Raw genomic sequence first — 13993 nt, 5'->3', positions numbered from 1 at the left:
AGCTTCGGGTCGTTCGAAGAAGTGCAACAAGCAATAGAATTACTGGATACTGCAAACAAGCAAGCAGCAGAATGAGAGACTATAGAGGTCAACGACCTCATTACGGCAGCCGAAAAACCACGGAAGCGACAAGAAGCCGTTCCAGGCCTCAACACACCTTCAACACTTCCATCATGACCTGCCCATTATGCAAGAGTAGCTCACACCGGATATACGACTGCGAATCATTACGAAGCAAATCTGTGCCAGAACGAGCAAGAGTAGTCGCACAGGCAAACTTGTGCTCAAACTGCTTGCGCAGGGGTCATTCATCGAGTCAATGTCGGTCCATGAAATGCTGGATATGCGATGGCTTGCACCACACTCTATTACACCAAGAGATTGAAGAACCTTCGGTACGTACAAAGCCAATAGCGTGACTCAAGGAACTCGGGACCCCTCAGCACTTGTCACTAACCGCCAACCTGACCACGGCCGAAGTCATGACTACCGCAGTCATAAAAGTGCGTGGCAGGACAGGTATGCTTCTAGACTGCAGGACGTTACTAGACACCTGTTCCACATCCAACTTCATCACTGAAGCCCTGGCAACCAAACTTAACCTGCAAAGGAAACGCTGCTCGCTCCTGGTAGGAGCACTAAATTCACTACATACAATCATTACACAAAAACAACCGTTCAATCAAAACACTCAAACATTCGCAAGACACTCACCTTACATCATGGTATTCCGGGCCTACTTGGTTGACCATGAATGAGAATCAGTGACCGAATTTACCATTTAGCGAACCGGAAACTCTTCCAGAAGTCAAAAGGCAAGTATGTCTGGCCACCAAATTACAACTCAAAGAAATCTGGGACCGCTATTCCTGCTTCGCAAAACTGACCAGAGTTATAGCCTATTGCCTGAGATTTCGACGAACACACAACCACTCATCCAACCTGCTGCCTGAGGAATTGGCGACTACACACAATCGCATTCTCCATTTGGTCCAGGCCGAATGTTTTCCATCAGAGATTCAAGACTTAATAAAGGAAGGAAGGGTGAGCCCGGAAAGCAAACTAAATGCTCTCAGTCCCTTTCTGGATCCGGATGGTCTGATATGTGTTGGAGGGCGACTCAAAAACTCAAATCTCACTTACGATCGCAAACATCCGATAATTTTTCTACAATCACACCACATTACGTCATTGATCATTCAACAGGCACACATCCGCAACCTATATTCAGGCATTCTGTCCACTCTACACAACATCCGCCAGAGATACTGGCCGCTAGACGGCCGAAATCAGGTACGACAAATCATCCGCCGGTGCATCCGATGTTACCGCCTTTGACCTCCGCATTCCAACATCCGCATTGAAGATCTGCCCGCTGCCCGAGTGGCAGAAACTCGCCCATTCAACATCGTAGGAGTGGACTACTGTGGACCGTTCTTCATTAAGGAAAAGAAACACCGCAACCGGAACAGTGTAAAGGTGTACGTAGTGGTTTTCGTTTGCCTGGCAGTTAAGGCGGTCCACTTAGAAGTAGTCACCGACATGACTGCTGACACATTCATAACCGCGCTCCGACGATTCATCGCCCGACGAGGAAAGTGTAGCCAAATCTACAATGACAACGGCACAAACTTCATCGACGCAAACAACCAGTTGAAAGAGTTATCCGAGCTATTACAATCAGACGTCCTCCGAGCCAAGGTCAACGCAATGACAGCGCAATAGGGCATCGCTTGGTCATTCATCCCACCTCGGTCACCAAATTTCGGAGGCCTGTGGGAGGTGGCCGTCGAATCGATGAAACACCATCTGAGAAGGGTAGTAGGAGAGACATTGTTCACCCTCGAAGAATTTTCCACATTCGTGGTACAGATTGAGGCCGTATTGAATTCGCGACCCTTGACACCACTATCAAGCGATATCAAGCAAATGACCTATCCGCACTGACTCCAGGTCGCTTCCTAATCGGTCAACCCCTGACTGACCTACCTGATACAAACTTCAGCAATATTCCATCCAACCGATTATCAAGGTGACAGCTCATCCAGAAGGTACGACGAGATTTCTGGGTGAGGTGGCACAAGGAGTACTTAAACGGACTCCACGCAAGAACAAAATGGACCCGTGACGACCAGAGGCTGCAAAACGGCATGCTCGTGGTTATTCGAGAGGACAACCTACCACCGCTACAATGGAGGCTGGGAAGAATCATCCAGATCCACACCGGACGTAATGGCGTCGTTAGAACCGTCACGGTAAAAACCTCTATGACAACCATCGTGCGCAACGCCAGAAGTTTAGCATCGCTACCTCTTGATTGATTCATTCACACTTTTAGTTGAACCAATAGTTCAACGGAGGCCGGTATGTTCGTTTCCCGAAAATCATGGAATGGCTGCTATTTTTGAGAAGGGTCTTTAGTTTTTAACGCTTGACACGTATCTTCCCTGGCCTCCTGGAAGGTGAAAATTTTAGTTTATTTTCTGGATGAATTCATAGTTACATTAACTAATAAAAAGGCGTTCGATTGTAACGAAAGCGGGTGCTGAATGTGGAATGTTACGACTTCTGAGTGCGAGAAGCTGGTATTTATAATATACATATATTCACCCTCTTAACTCTCCCTAGATGAGGCACTGTTCATAATTTATTTGTTATATTTTTATTTATAATAATTAATTAACAATTTATACGGTTATTTAGTTATATTTATTTGCCGAATTCCGAGGCGTAATAATAACTTGGTTATAATAACTTTATGTTACTATAATTGATTTTATTGTTTCCTACAGACTTTTTGTTCGTTCTGTGTCGCGCTAGCGTAACGTCCATGCTGCAAGATCTTATTGCGTTCAAACGACTCGTACTATTGAGAGAAGGAGGATAGACACGTGTGTGTGTGTGTGTGTGTGTGTGTGTGAATGTTAAGATGTGAAATTCACAGGTCTAAATCTTTCTCTATAAAAATTGTATAACGATTTATTCAACGAATGATGATTACAAGGAATAAATACCTATTAATTATTTAATTCAATCCGACTTCTTATAATTGCAAATACTATATTCTGTCGTTCGACTACAGATGCCGGGCTACTCCCTTGTCCTAGAGTGGTTCAAACGAGGAGCTGATTAAATTAATTTGCCGAATCCCATATTTAGGTAGAAATAATTAGTAACTTGTGTACTAGGGGTATTATCGTATCCTTTGATACAAAATTTGCGTCAAATCGTTTTTAGTAAATAACTAAATCTGCCCCATCGAGCCATTTTTTGTGCATTACTCTGAAACGATTCTTTCTGCGCACTGCTTTTTCTCATTAATTTTGATTAATATTTAGAGATACGAGTCTGGTGTTGTTCTTGATGTGATACACCTGCATAGCAGTAAGGACTGCAGGCTGAAATTTTTTTCCAATATGCTCGAAAATCTGTTCCAAACGGAGTCTCTTTTGGACTTGCCCGCCAAAAGTTTAAAAAATTTTCCCGAGGTAAAGCCCACACAGTCTTCGAAAATAGTAGAAAAATTAGTCGTGCACATTAGTCGTGCATATATTAAATTTTACATCTAATGACGTTCAGAGTAAAATTTGATTAAGAAATATTCATAAAATCTTTGTCCGGCAATGTCTACAGGCATGCATTTTCTTTAATGGTTTCATTTTATACCTTATTCTCAATAGTAATTTAATAAGGAAACTGCCTGTCATATATGGTTTTCAATGTGACAAATGGTTAACTTAACCTATCGCGGATATCACGTAGTCCCTCCGCGCGCGGGTAGTGATCGTCGAGTCGAAATGGCAAGGGCTTTGTGACGCCACCACGTTACAATATATAATTATTTATTTGTTTATTTACTTGTATTTCTTTGTTTATTTTTTTTTTATTTAACATTTTTCATACCAAGGCCCAGCATATCATTTAGTTAGTAGTAGTGTGAAGAAGAGAGAGAGAGAGAGAGAGAGAGAAAATAGTTTATCAAAAATTAATGTAAATGATTAAAATAATTTAAACAAACGTGCTGTTTTACTATGAGAGTGTGGCGCCCGTTGCAATTCGACAGTGACAAACACCGACCGAGACCTTTGTCATTTTGCCTCCTCGAAAAGTTTCGCTCGGGGTACTTAGCCCTACGCGCAGCGAACTATACTTAGGGCGTGACGCAAAATATAAACATGCGACCGAGCAGGCTAAGTGATTTTCCCATAATTATGGGAAACGTAAAGGAAATCATGTAGGCCAGAAAAACCTGCTACTATGCAGGCCGAAAAGAGCCCTACATGGTGGAAACGAAATCGGCAGAAGACAGTCTATGACGACGACGCGAACTGCGAGCACGAGCTCAAAAACCAGATCGAATAAAGAGAAGCAAAAACGAACATTGTGGAGTACAGTTATTCACGCTTCTACTATCGCAAATAATTGGTGATCTCGACGTGATGGGTCGCGCACAGTGAACTCAGCCATCGCGAGTGACCAGGGAAGTGCGAGGGAAGAACGAAGAACGCGAGCGAAAGATTATAAATATAAAGTTCCGCGCCAAGCAAATGGTAGCCTGCGTAGCCATCTGCATTCCATTGTTTTGGAAAAGTAACCGACAACGTGGTTTCGTCAATTAGAGTCGCAATTTGCGTTGTCCGAGATCACGTAAGACGCGACGAAGTACCACTATGTCAGCGCAAGCTTGGAGTACAAGTACGCCGACGTGGTAGTGGACATTATTAACAAACCCCCCGCCAGCAACATGTATGACAGACTAAAGTCCGAATTGATCCGGCGACTGTCTGCACAACATTCGCCACCTCCTAGAGCATGAAGAGATCGACGACCGTAGACCGTCGATTTTTCTGCGACGGCTCCAAGATCTCGCAGGCGACGGGGTATCGGATGAATTTCTAAAAACGTTGTAGTTGGGACAGCTTCTGACGAGTACGCAAGCTATCACGCGATAAGTAGACTCGCTCTCCGACCTGGTCGCCCTTGCTGATGCGGTCGTGAATGTGTCGCCACGGCCACAGGTTGCTTCCGCATCGATGTTTACAGCACAGAACTGGCTGAACCCTGTGGCGAAATCACGGCCCTCAGGATCGAAAATAAAAATTTTCGTCACTCACGCTTGAGGTCGCGCGACGTGCGACGCGGATCTTCGCGATCGTGAAGCCGCGGAGAAGAAGAGGGAGCTACGGACAGTCGGTGCTGGTACTAGATTATTGTAAACCCAGCCCCGGGAGGGGGCGCGAACCTGCTACGACGCCTTTAAGGCAAACGCAAATAAACTTCCTATAGAAACCCCTCTGTCAGCCAAAGCTTCCGGTAGGGGCTAGGAACATGCACCACATTTTCTTCATTTGAAACAAGACGTCTCTCATTTCATCCGCCTATGAACCGAGTGTATTCTCTATCAATACTTTAGCAGAGGGTAAAAGACCTTTTTAATCTTGACTCTGTATCGGCTGTAAAGAATTTTCATCTACGAACTGAATGAATAAATGTTGAGTAAAGTTGTTGGCCTTCTCAACCTATTCCAGTTATAGTCGATGAAAAAAAGGAGACCGCGGTCCGCAATGGGACGGACTCATGCAAGAGTATCTCCGACCCGCATCAATTTGAATGCCCCTAGGAATATTCCGGGGGGACTACGAGAAGGTTTAATGCGAGGCTAAGGTGGGAGAGGCCTGACTTTGCGCATCACTACCCTGTGACCTTATCACCTTGACTATCGCTATTCTCGGATACTAAACCGCCAACAGGTCGGGCTGACACCTACGAACGGGTATAGTAGTTTACGGTGTATCCCACCCCTCGGTGCTGGTACCATTGGAACCATAGTGCCATGATCCGTGTAACTATACGACGAGAAACACCATGGTCGAGTGTTAATGGTGGCTAACGATCACAAGCCGGAGACGAACCGCTTGTTCATCATAGATCGTGTCACACGGATCAGTTTCATGTTCGATACCGGGTCCGATCTGTGTGTGTTTCCACAGGCACGAGTCAGGGGCTCACGCGAGGAAATTATGTATGTAAATTTTTTGGGGGAGATTTGTCATGGCCGATGTCACAACACCGATCATTGACGTCGACTTCCTCAGCATCTGTGGCCTCCTCGTCGATCTTCGTCGAAAAAAGTTAATCGACAGCATCACAACGCTGACGACTCCAGGACGCATCGCCGCAACCGATGCCGACAGTGTTAAGCCGATATACGGGGATTATTGTCTGCCCTACACTAGGGGGTCGGAACGCTGTCCGCTAAACTAATTTTGGACAGCTTATTTATTGGCACTTCCCAAACGTATGAAAGTATTCAAGCTCGTATACTAGCGACTGACTGTAGCGTTTGGTATCGTTCATTAGTTTCCTCTTACAATTTGTCCGTTTTTGTAAGAGAGTTCGTTTCGATTTCGTTGTTACTCCTGCATTTGTTATCAAAGGATTGTCTAATGGTTTCGTTAATTTTTAGGAGCTCGTTTGCAGTTCCCTTCATCGTGTAGGGGATGAACGCTGTTGATATTTGCCAAAACAATGCAAATTACCAATCAGTATTGTCCGTACTTTCTTGTGCGCCTGAAGCGCGCGTTCGCTTCAAGAGGGTAGGAAGGTACCTGCACGAACATTGAACCGTACTACCACAGTATACAGTAGCGAAACTCTCTGTCGGTGCCATGTTACACTTGCTCTTCATGTTTTGCTCCCTTCCTATGTCTCCCCGACATTTTTTCACATTTAGTTAATCTAAATTAAATAAAAATAATAGACATATTATTTCTAATACACTGAAAAGTAAGGGAAAAAAGCAAAAGTCAGGAAACATAAAATACATACCTTATAATATATGTGACGTGTCCTTTCTCGAGCCGGGGAACATGGGGAGAGGCTAATCAAGCAAACGCGAATTTACTTGACTGGATTTTAATGCCTGATTTTTCCACAAGGATACAATCCGATTCAGTCTGTTGCTATCGACATTCGCATCGACGTCTCGACGCATCGACGTCTGTTGCGTTCGACGTGGTACGTGAACTACTCGAAAAGAAAGGACTCAAAATAGGTAACAAGGAAGGACTTCGAAGCTGCGGGGGAATCAGGCAGGATTTACTCTCGGGAATCAAATCTAAGTGTTAGGTGCCAGCTACAACACGATGTAGCGCCAGAACGGAACCACATTAGGCCGGAAAAAAGGAAATATCCGAAACTTCAAAGAGCTCCGTGCCTTTACAGGTGGCTAGTAAAAGGACGGGAATAAGGGCCGCTGGGTACTCATGTCAACGTCATGGCTTCTGAGTCGATTATCTCTATGCGAGACCGGCCAAAAGGACCACAAAATTAACGTAAAATACGGAATAAACGCGACAAGTGGTTTGGAATCCACCACACACACGCTCAGCGATGGAAGACGAACATACAGCCTTTCGCAGGGAACAATTACGCAATCCGGTAGTCTGCACACGCAGCCGTTATTACTGCCATTAATCACACAAAATAAAAGGGAGAGGCGCAATAAGTCACAATAAGAAAGCATCGAGAAAAAGGTTTGAGAAACAGCGAGAAAAAGGTTCTTAATGCGACAATTACCCAACTTAATCTACCGCGGATATCACGTATTCCCTCCATGCGCGGGTGGTGATCATCAAGCCGGAGTGAGAACGGCTTTGTGACGTCACTACGTCACATAAGGGTGATCCGTAGGTGATGGTACAATCGCAAGGGGAATGACTCTACATTAAAAAATAAGTCGAAAATACAGAATAACAATTTTTCATTTGAAGCTTTGTTTTCGAGGAAATCGACTTTGAATTTTCGCTGGGTACGAGTGCACTTGATCACGTCTCGTAATGGATTTCACTGTAAATCGCTGTCTCGGTGGGACACGTAAATTAAGAACAGGTAATGAAATAGACTGTTTGAAAGAAAGTTTATTCTTACAGAAATTGTTGAAAATGGTGTCCATCCTGCCGAAAACATAATACTGATCTTTTAATTAAATTTCTATGAACGCTTTCTAAAGTATTCGGTTGTCTTAATGTATGAAAGGCTGCAATAAGCTTTTCTTTCAATTGTTCACAGCTTGTGATTTCTTCGGAATACGCAATTGATTTAATATGACTCTATTCAACCTTGGTAATGTGGGTTTAAAAAATCTCTCACAGCTAGGAAAACATTTCCGTGATATTGGAAGTCTTTATCAACGTCACTTCAATTAAAACAATGATCTACAATGAGATCCGCTGTATCGAGACATGATCAAGTGCACCCGTACCCAGCGAAAATTTAAAGTCAGTTTCCTCGAAAACAAAGCCTCAAATGAGAAATTGTTATTCTATATTTTCGATTTATTTTTTCATGTAGAATCACACCCCTTTCGTTGTACCACCAGTTACGAATCACCCTGTATAACGTATAATATAAATCTGTTATAATATGAGTATTATGTTATAAATATATTTATGACTAGAAGTAAAAATATAATGAAAAACATAAGATATATATTATATGCATTATATCTAAGAAAATGTAATTACAAAGTATTTAACAAAATAGTTTTATTACATTAAGTAAAATAAACAATATCCACAAATACAATGCATTAATGTATCAAAAGTAAAGCTTTCAAGCAGCGCTCAATATTGGATACTCTCCAATTTCAGCTTCAAGTTTGGTTAAATTATTTAATTGTTTATATTTAAATATTGTTTTTAAGTTAAAATACTTATATTTAAATATTGTTTTTTACCGGTTTATGGGGGCAGGGTGGAAGCAGGGTTGCCAGCTGATCTTATCATCGTCACGTGTGAAAGTGATACCCGCGGACTAGTTGTGAGTTCTTCCGTTTGTTGCTTGTTCTTCCTAGCGATAACTGCTATGTTTCCTGTGTCCTGTTTCTTCTCGGTCGTCATGTCCATTGTTTTTCTTTCTTCTTCTGTATTTTAATCGTGGCGTGTACCAATTCTTTGGGTGTATGTTCGTTTGGTATAGTTAGTGCTTTTGGGGGCTAGTGTAGATTGGTCTGTCTGTATTTAGCGTGTAGCGATTCTCTTTCATTCTGATGTAGCCTACAGTGAAGTATTGTATGGTCTAGTGTTTCCTCCGTGTCGCATTGGCAAAGTTTGTTGATTGATATTTTTTATTTCTAAAGGTATTGTGCAAAATCTCCGTGTCCTGATATGAGTTGGACTATGTAGTGGTTAAGATACAGATTTATTGTCTGCCCTATACCAGGACGGTGATCGGACGTGCTTTCTCACCCAGACGGGTATACGCAAACGAAATCTACCATCTACCTCCTAGTTACACCCACCTCACTGAAACGGACGATGGAAAAATCCAGTTGTGCCGCGGCGCCTTTCCCACGGGTGAGTCCTTCAGCTACTCCGTCGGAGGGGACGAATTCCAACCGCCGGAGTACCTACGGGAAACCTCGGGGAGGCGAACTCACTACGTGTACGCGAACACGCTCACTCTGACCCTTTTTGAATTAGGATGGATCAGTTTGGCCAAATTTATTGATGATCCAGACTGCCAGCCTCAGTCTTATTCAATTTTGCTCTATGAATGTGGCTCGGACTATTTTGGGCAAATTGATAGATGAACCAAACCCCCGAGTCGCAGTATTATTCAATAACCCCAGAGCCCTGTTAGCCGCCGGGCAAGCCCGACGCCCAGGTTCCACCACGAGGAGGTGGGGATGGGTACTTCCTGGATACCCAGGTTCTGGAACCCAGTGGTTAAGATACAGCCAATTTATGTTCATTCTGTTTCGAATGTTCGGTCTTAGACTATTTTGGGAAACCCGTGGGTGTGGTTGAATGATACTCAGAAGTATATAACACAATAATTTATTTCAACAAAGATTCAACGCTAAGAGTCAACGCTAGAGACGCTAGGTACGTAGCTTCAAGCTCACTCTAAACACACTGATCTTGAGGGCTCCTTTCCCTCACATTTTATCTGCTTGTCACCCCCTCATTTCGATGCCGAAAAGGAGGGGGCACGTTCGCAGAAATCATCCTCAACCCTCGAAGACGAAGAGAAAGTTTGGAGTCAAACATATGTTTAATGTCTCCAGTCTCTTCGCTTCGAGGGTTAAGTGTGCTCTTCCGCCCTGCGCCACGGGGTGCAAAGGCGACTACGGTGGTCGCCACACTATGTATGTGCTTTCCTGTTTCTGATTCGTTCCATCGTTATTGCCATTTGTCTCTTTATTTACTGCTGCTTTTGCTATTTCCGCGTCGCTACCATCGGTATGAGCGTAGTCCTCTACTTGGACTTCCGTACTGGATTTCCAGATCGACGGATAATGTTCCGGCTATTACTGGTAGGGCGGCTGTAGACATGGTTCTGTAAGCTTTGCTTATTCTGAGGAAAGCATTTCTCTGTACTGCGATTAATCTTCCTCTGTTCTTTCTAGTGAGTCTGTCACTCCGGAATGACGGCGGTATATGTCATTATTGACATGAGCATTTGTGTTTGAGTCTCCAGTCTTTTCTGGCTATCCTGACGAGTGCATTGAATTTTTGTTCGCATTTCCCTTTTAAATTTTCTACGTACATGCCGACATACAGTACAGTCTTGTGTCAAAATGTATTGTCTTTTCTTTGTACTGAATTTGTTTCCCGTGGTTTTTTATTTTCGGTGATTTCTTTGGATAGAGGGTACCTTTGAATAGATTCATTTCTGTTTTGACTATAGATAGTTGCAGCTTTTCGTATTTACACCAGTCCTGGTAAATTAGTGTCACGATTGCTTGGCCTTTTTCTTCTAGCTCTTGTCGGTTATTTCCGAAGATTAGAACTAGCCTAAGTAAGCCACCGCCTCGATGCCGCTATTTCCTATAGTAATCAATAAGTCATCGAAGACAAGATTCCACATGTGTAGTGCAAGGATTGATCCTTGTGGCTATCCTCTTGTTGCAGGTTTCGATATTTTCCCGTATTTTCCGCATAGTTTTACGTTTAATGTGATAACTGAGATGATTGCTGATCGTTCAGTAGATGTTTCTTGGGCAGTTTCCTCTGTTTGAGTCGGTGCAGGGTGGTTGGCCACCAGGCATGATCGAACGCTCCTATGATGTCAAATAGGATGACTAGTGCGTATTTATTTTCGCTACTCGAGATGAATAGTTCTGAAGATAATTGTTCGTGGTTAAGTGTTGATACAGTTTCTTTACGAGTAATTTTTCCAAAGCCTTGCCTATTACGCATAGAAAGTATATCGGTCTGTAAGATGTTGGGTCTGTATCGTCCTTGTCTGGGTTTTTCAGCAGTGCACGTATGTTACCTGTTCTTCAGATTTTCGGAATGTAGCCGTATCTGATGCAGGCGTTAAATAGTTATTTTAGCTGTTGTTTAAGAACTGAGTGCGAGGCTTTTAGCACTTGTACCTCGATGCGGTCGAGCCCTGGTGCCTTGCGGCTTCGTAACTGTTTGATGGATTTAGCAGTTTCTTCGCTGCTAAATTCTTCGGCGTCTCCGGTGTACGGGAGTTCGTTGCTGTCAATTCTTCTATTTTTTTGTTCTTCAGTGGTATCTAGGTTGTCGTATGGTACTAGTATTTACAAGAATTTGTTTGCTATTTCTTTCCATGCGAGTGTGTGTCCGCCGTTTGTTTTACAAGTTGTTAGCGCTCGTTCCGGTATTATTTTTTACACGCTCAGCTTGTATGCTATGCCCCACGAGTTTGCATTTTCTGGTCTTGAGGCTAAATTTTCCCAGTTTTCTTTCTTTGTTTTTCTGATTCCTGCCACGTATTTGTTCCTGTCTTCCCGATATTTTTTCATTCCTTCGACTTGCCTCTCTTGGTGGTTTTCGTTTTGATATTTTTTTCTGTTTTTGTGTGTTTGTGTTTTGAAGGATAGTGTTGCAAGCGTTAAGGATTCATGTCTTTTTCTATGTCCTCGTTTAGAGTATGTTCTGCCAGTCAGATGTACCCTTATTTCTTTTGGTTGCCAGAGTTTCTTCGAATTTCTTCCACAATGTTAAGTACACATCAGCTGACTACGCGTACTTCGAATATTGCACTAGGTGCCGTCTGATGTTTCGAAAGACCACCCAATGTTTTGGGACTGACTGAATTGAGTTATGTAGCTGACTGATTCAGCTCTGAAATAACACTCCTTAACTACTGTATCTTAAGTTGACTTGGTTTAATTCTGATAATTCTTGCGAATTCGGAACAATTCTTTCTAAAATATGCAAGGTTTCTTAATTTAATATTTCGCAGTCCCCATTTTAGGTCCTTTCCACAGAGATGCAGTTTGATCATTGTCGAGTTGCGCTATCCTTAAGGCTGTTAGTTTATTGCTTTTAATGGCTATTGCTGCTTCTGGTTGGTTTGGCTTCCCTTCGTGTTTTATGATAGTGTTTCTATCGAATTCAATTAGCTTTTCCCTTATATTGTATGGTTCTTGCATGAGTAAGATATCTATTCCATGTTTGTCCATTAGTCCATTCCTTTCAATGTTTACTATTTGTATCTTCCTCATATTTAACTGCAGTATTTTAATCTGGTTTTTCGGTTGGCTTTGTCTATTGTCCATAGTCGGTTTTTGGACAACATGAAATCAGAAAAGTTTTACTACCGTATACTGTAGTGTACTACTTCTCAGGTGGCGTCGGAGGCCGGTTATGTAGTCAGCGAGGAGTGGGGGAGTGCATTCGGCACGACCCATGAGCCGTCTTTTGGAACCTTCTCAGAGGTTTTCTCCAGAAAGCTCGGTTGGGTAATCACATTACGGTATAAAGTATCGTAAAGTTATACGAAAGTGATAAAAATAATATAATGTATATACACTATTGGACATTACACTCTTAAGTTCTTAAATTACATTAAAGTGCGTCTTAGACGATAGAAAATGATGAATTTCTTGGTTGTCAACCAACAGTTTTCGATAAGTAGATTTCGAAATAGCAAATTTTCCTTACTTTAGGAATTTAGCTATTTAAAAGTTTTGTTTATGTAAAATCGATCGTTTCTTATGTATTTGACAGGTAACTTGGATGCTATATTAGTTTTCGTTCATTTAAATGTTCGGATTTTTTACTCTCCTCGTATCAAAAGAATTCGGATAAACGGTCAGCAAAGTTTTTATCGTGAGAAAGCCGCTCTTTAATTAATCCCTTCTTGTAGTTTAAACATTATGTTGGAATATCATTTATATAGGTGGTACTAAATGGTGCTGCTTTATTTTATCTCAAATTGGCACAACTATCTGCATATTCTGTTCCATTGTTCCTCTTAATTAAGCACACGTCCTCCACTGGAGTTATTATCAAAGACTGTACAAACAATTCTTGATCCTGTTTCAAAATCCAATCTAAATGTTATAATCAATACCAATATAACTACTCATCAAAACAGAATATTTGAATTAATTACGAACTATCGATAGATTGTAGTTTGATTCAGAAAATTGATTTAAGGATCTGCGAACTCACTACAGATTGTTTATACTGTATGAGCAGGGAATAATGCGCCATGGAGCCTAAGATAAACATCCCATGAATGTTGGAACCAATGTGACTCCTTTGTAAGGGAATTAGTCTGTCTCAGAGAGTCACAGACTCGAGGCCTAGAATAAGAACTTATCCCATTCAGAATAAGAGTCTTTTCTCCCTTGGTTCAAGTGAAAAGTCCAATAACTATCTAACCGTGACTGGAGTATATAAATTCAGTTATTTACAAATTCTATCTGTGGTTAATTGTTTTATATATATAATCTCTCGGCAGCAAATTTTGTTACCGAGTATTACCTGTTCCTTAATAATTGAAATTAACGTTCTTCTCTTTCGATTTAGGATAACCATCATTCTGTAAAATCATTGATTTGGAGATCGCTCGTATTCAGTACTCAATGGCCATTGACAGTCCTTCCTCAATGATATTTACTTTTCTCGAATTAGGATTCGTCAATCTTACAAAATAAGAAAGGAAGAAATAAGTTATTCAAACTTTCCGAAGTGTTCAACTATTAGCTAAATTTCCTTATCAACAA

At 42.0% G+C, this 13993-nt stretch overlaps 2 protein-coding genes across 6 annotated transcripts in view; one reads left to right on the top strand and one right to left on the bottom strand.

Moving 5' to 3' along the window:
* The window catches only part of LOC143430111 (mitochondrial import inner membrane translocase subunit Tim21), a 391485-nt gene that overhangs the window by 162831 nt on the left and 214661 nt on the right, over nt 1–13993 (bottom strand). The window lies entirely within an intron of this gene.
* The window catches only part of LOC143430107 (solute carrier family 35 member F3), a 124118-nt gene that overhangs the window by 21625 nt on the left and 88500 nt on the right, over nt 1–13993 (top strand). The window lies entirely within an intron of this gene.

The sequence above is a fragment of the Xylocopa sonorina genome, chromosome 13 (assembly GCF_050948175.1).
Source record: "Xylocopa sonorina isolate GNS202 chromosome 13, iyXylSono1_principal, whole genome shotgun sequence".
NCBI classification, from domain to species: Eukaryota; Metazoa; Arthropoda; class Insecta; order Hymenoptera; family Apidae; genus Xylocopa; species Xylocopa sonorina.
Note: the sequence above shows the minus strand (reverse complement) of the source record. Positions and strands in the feature narration are given on the sequence as shown.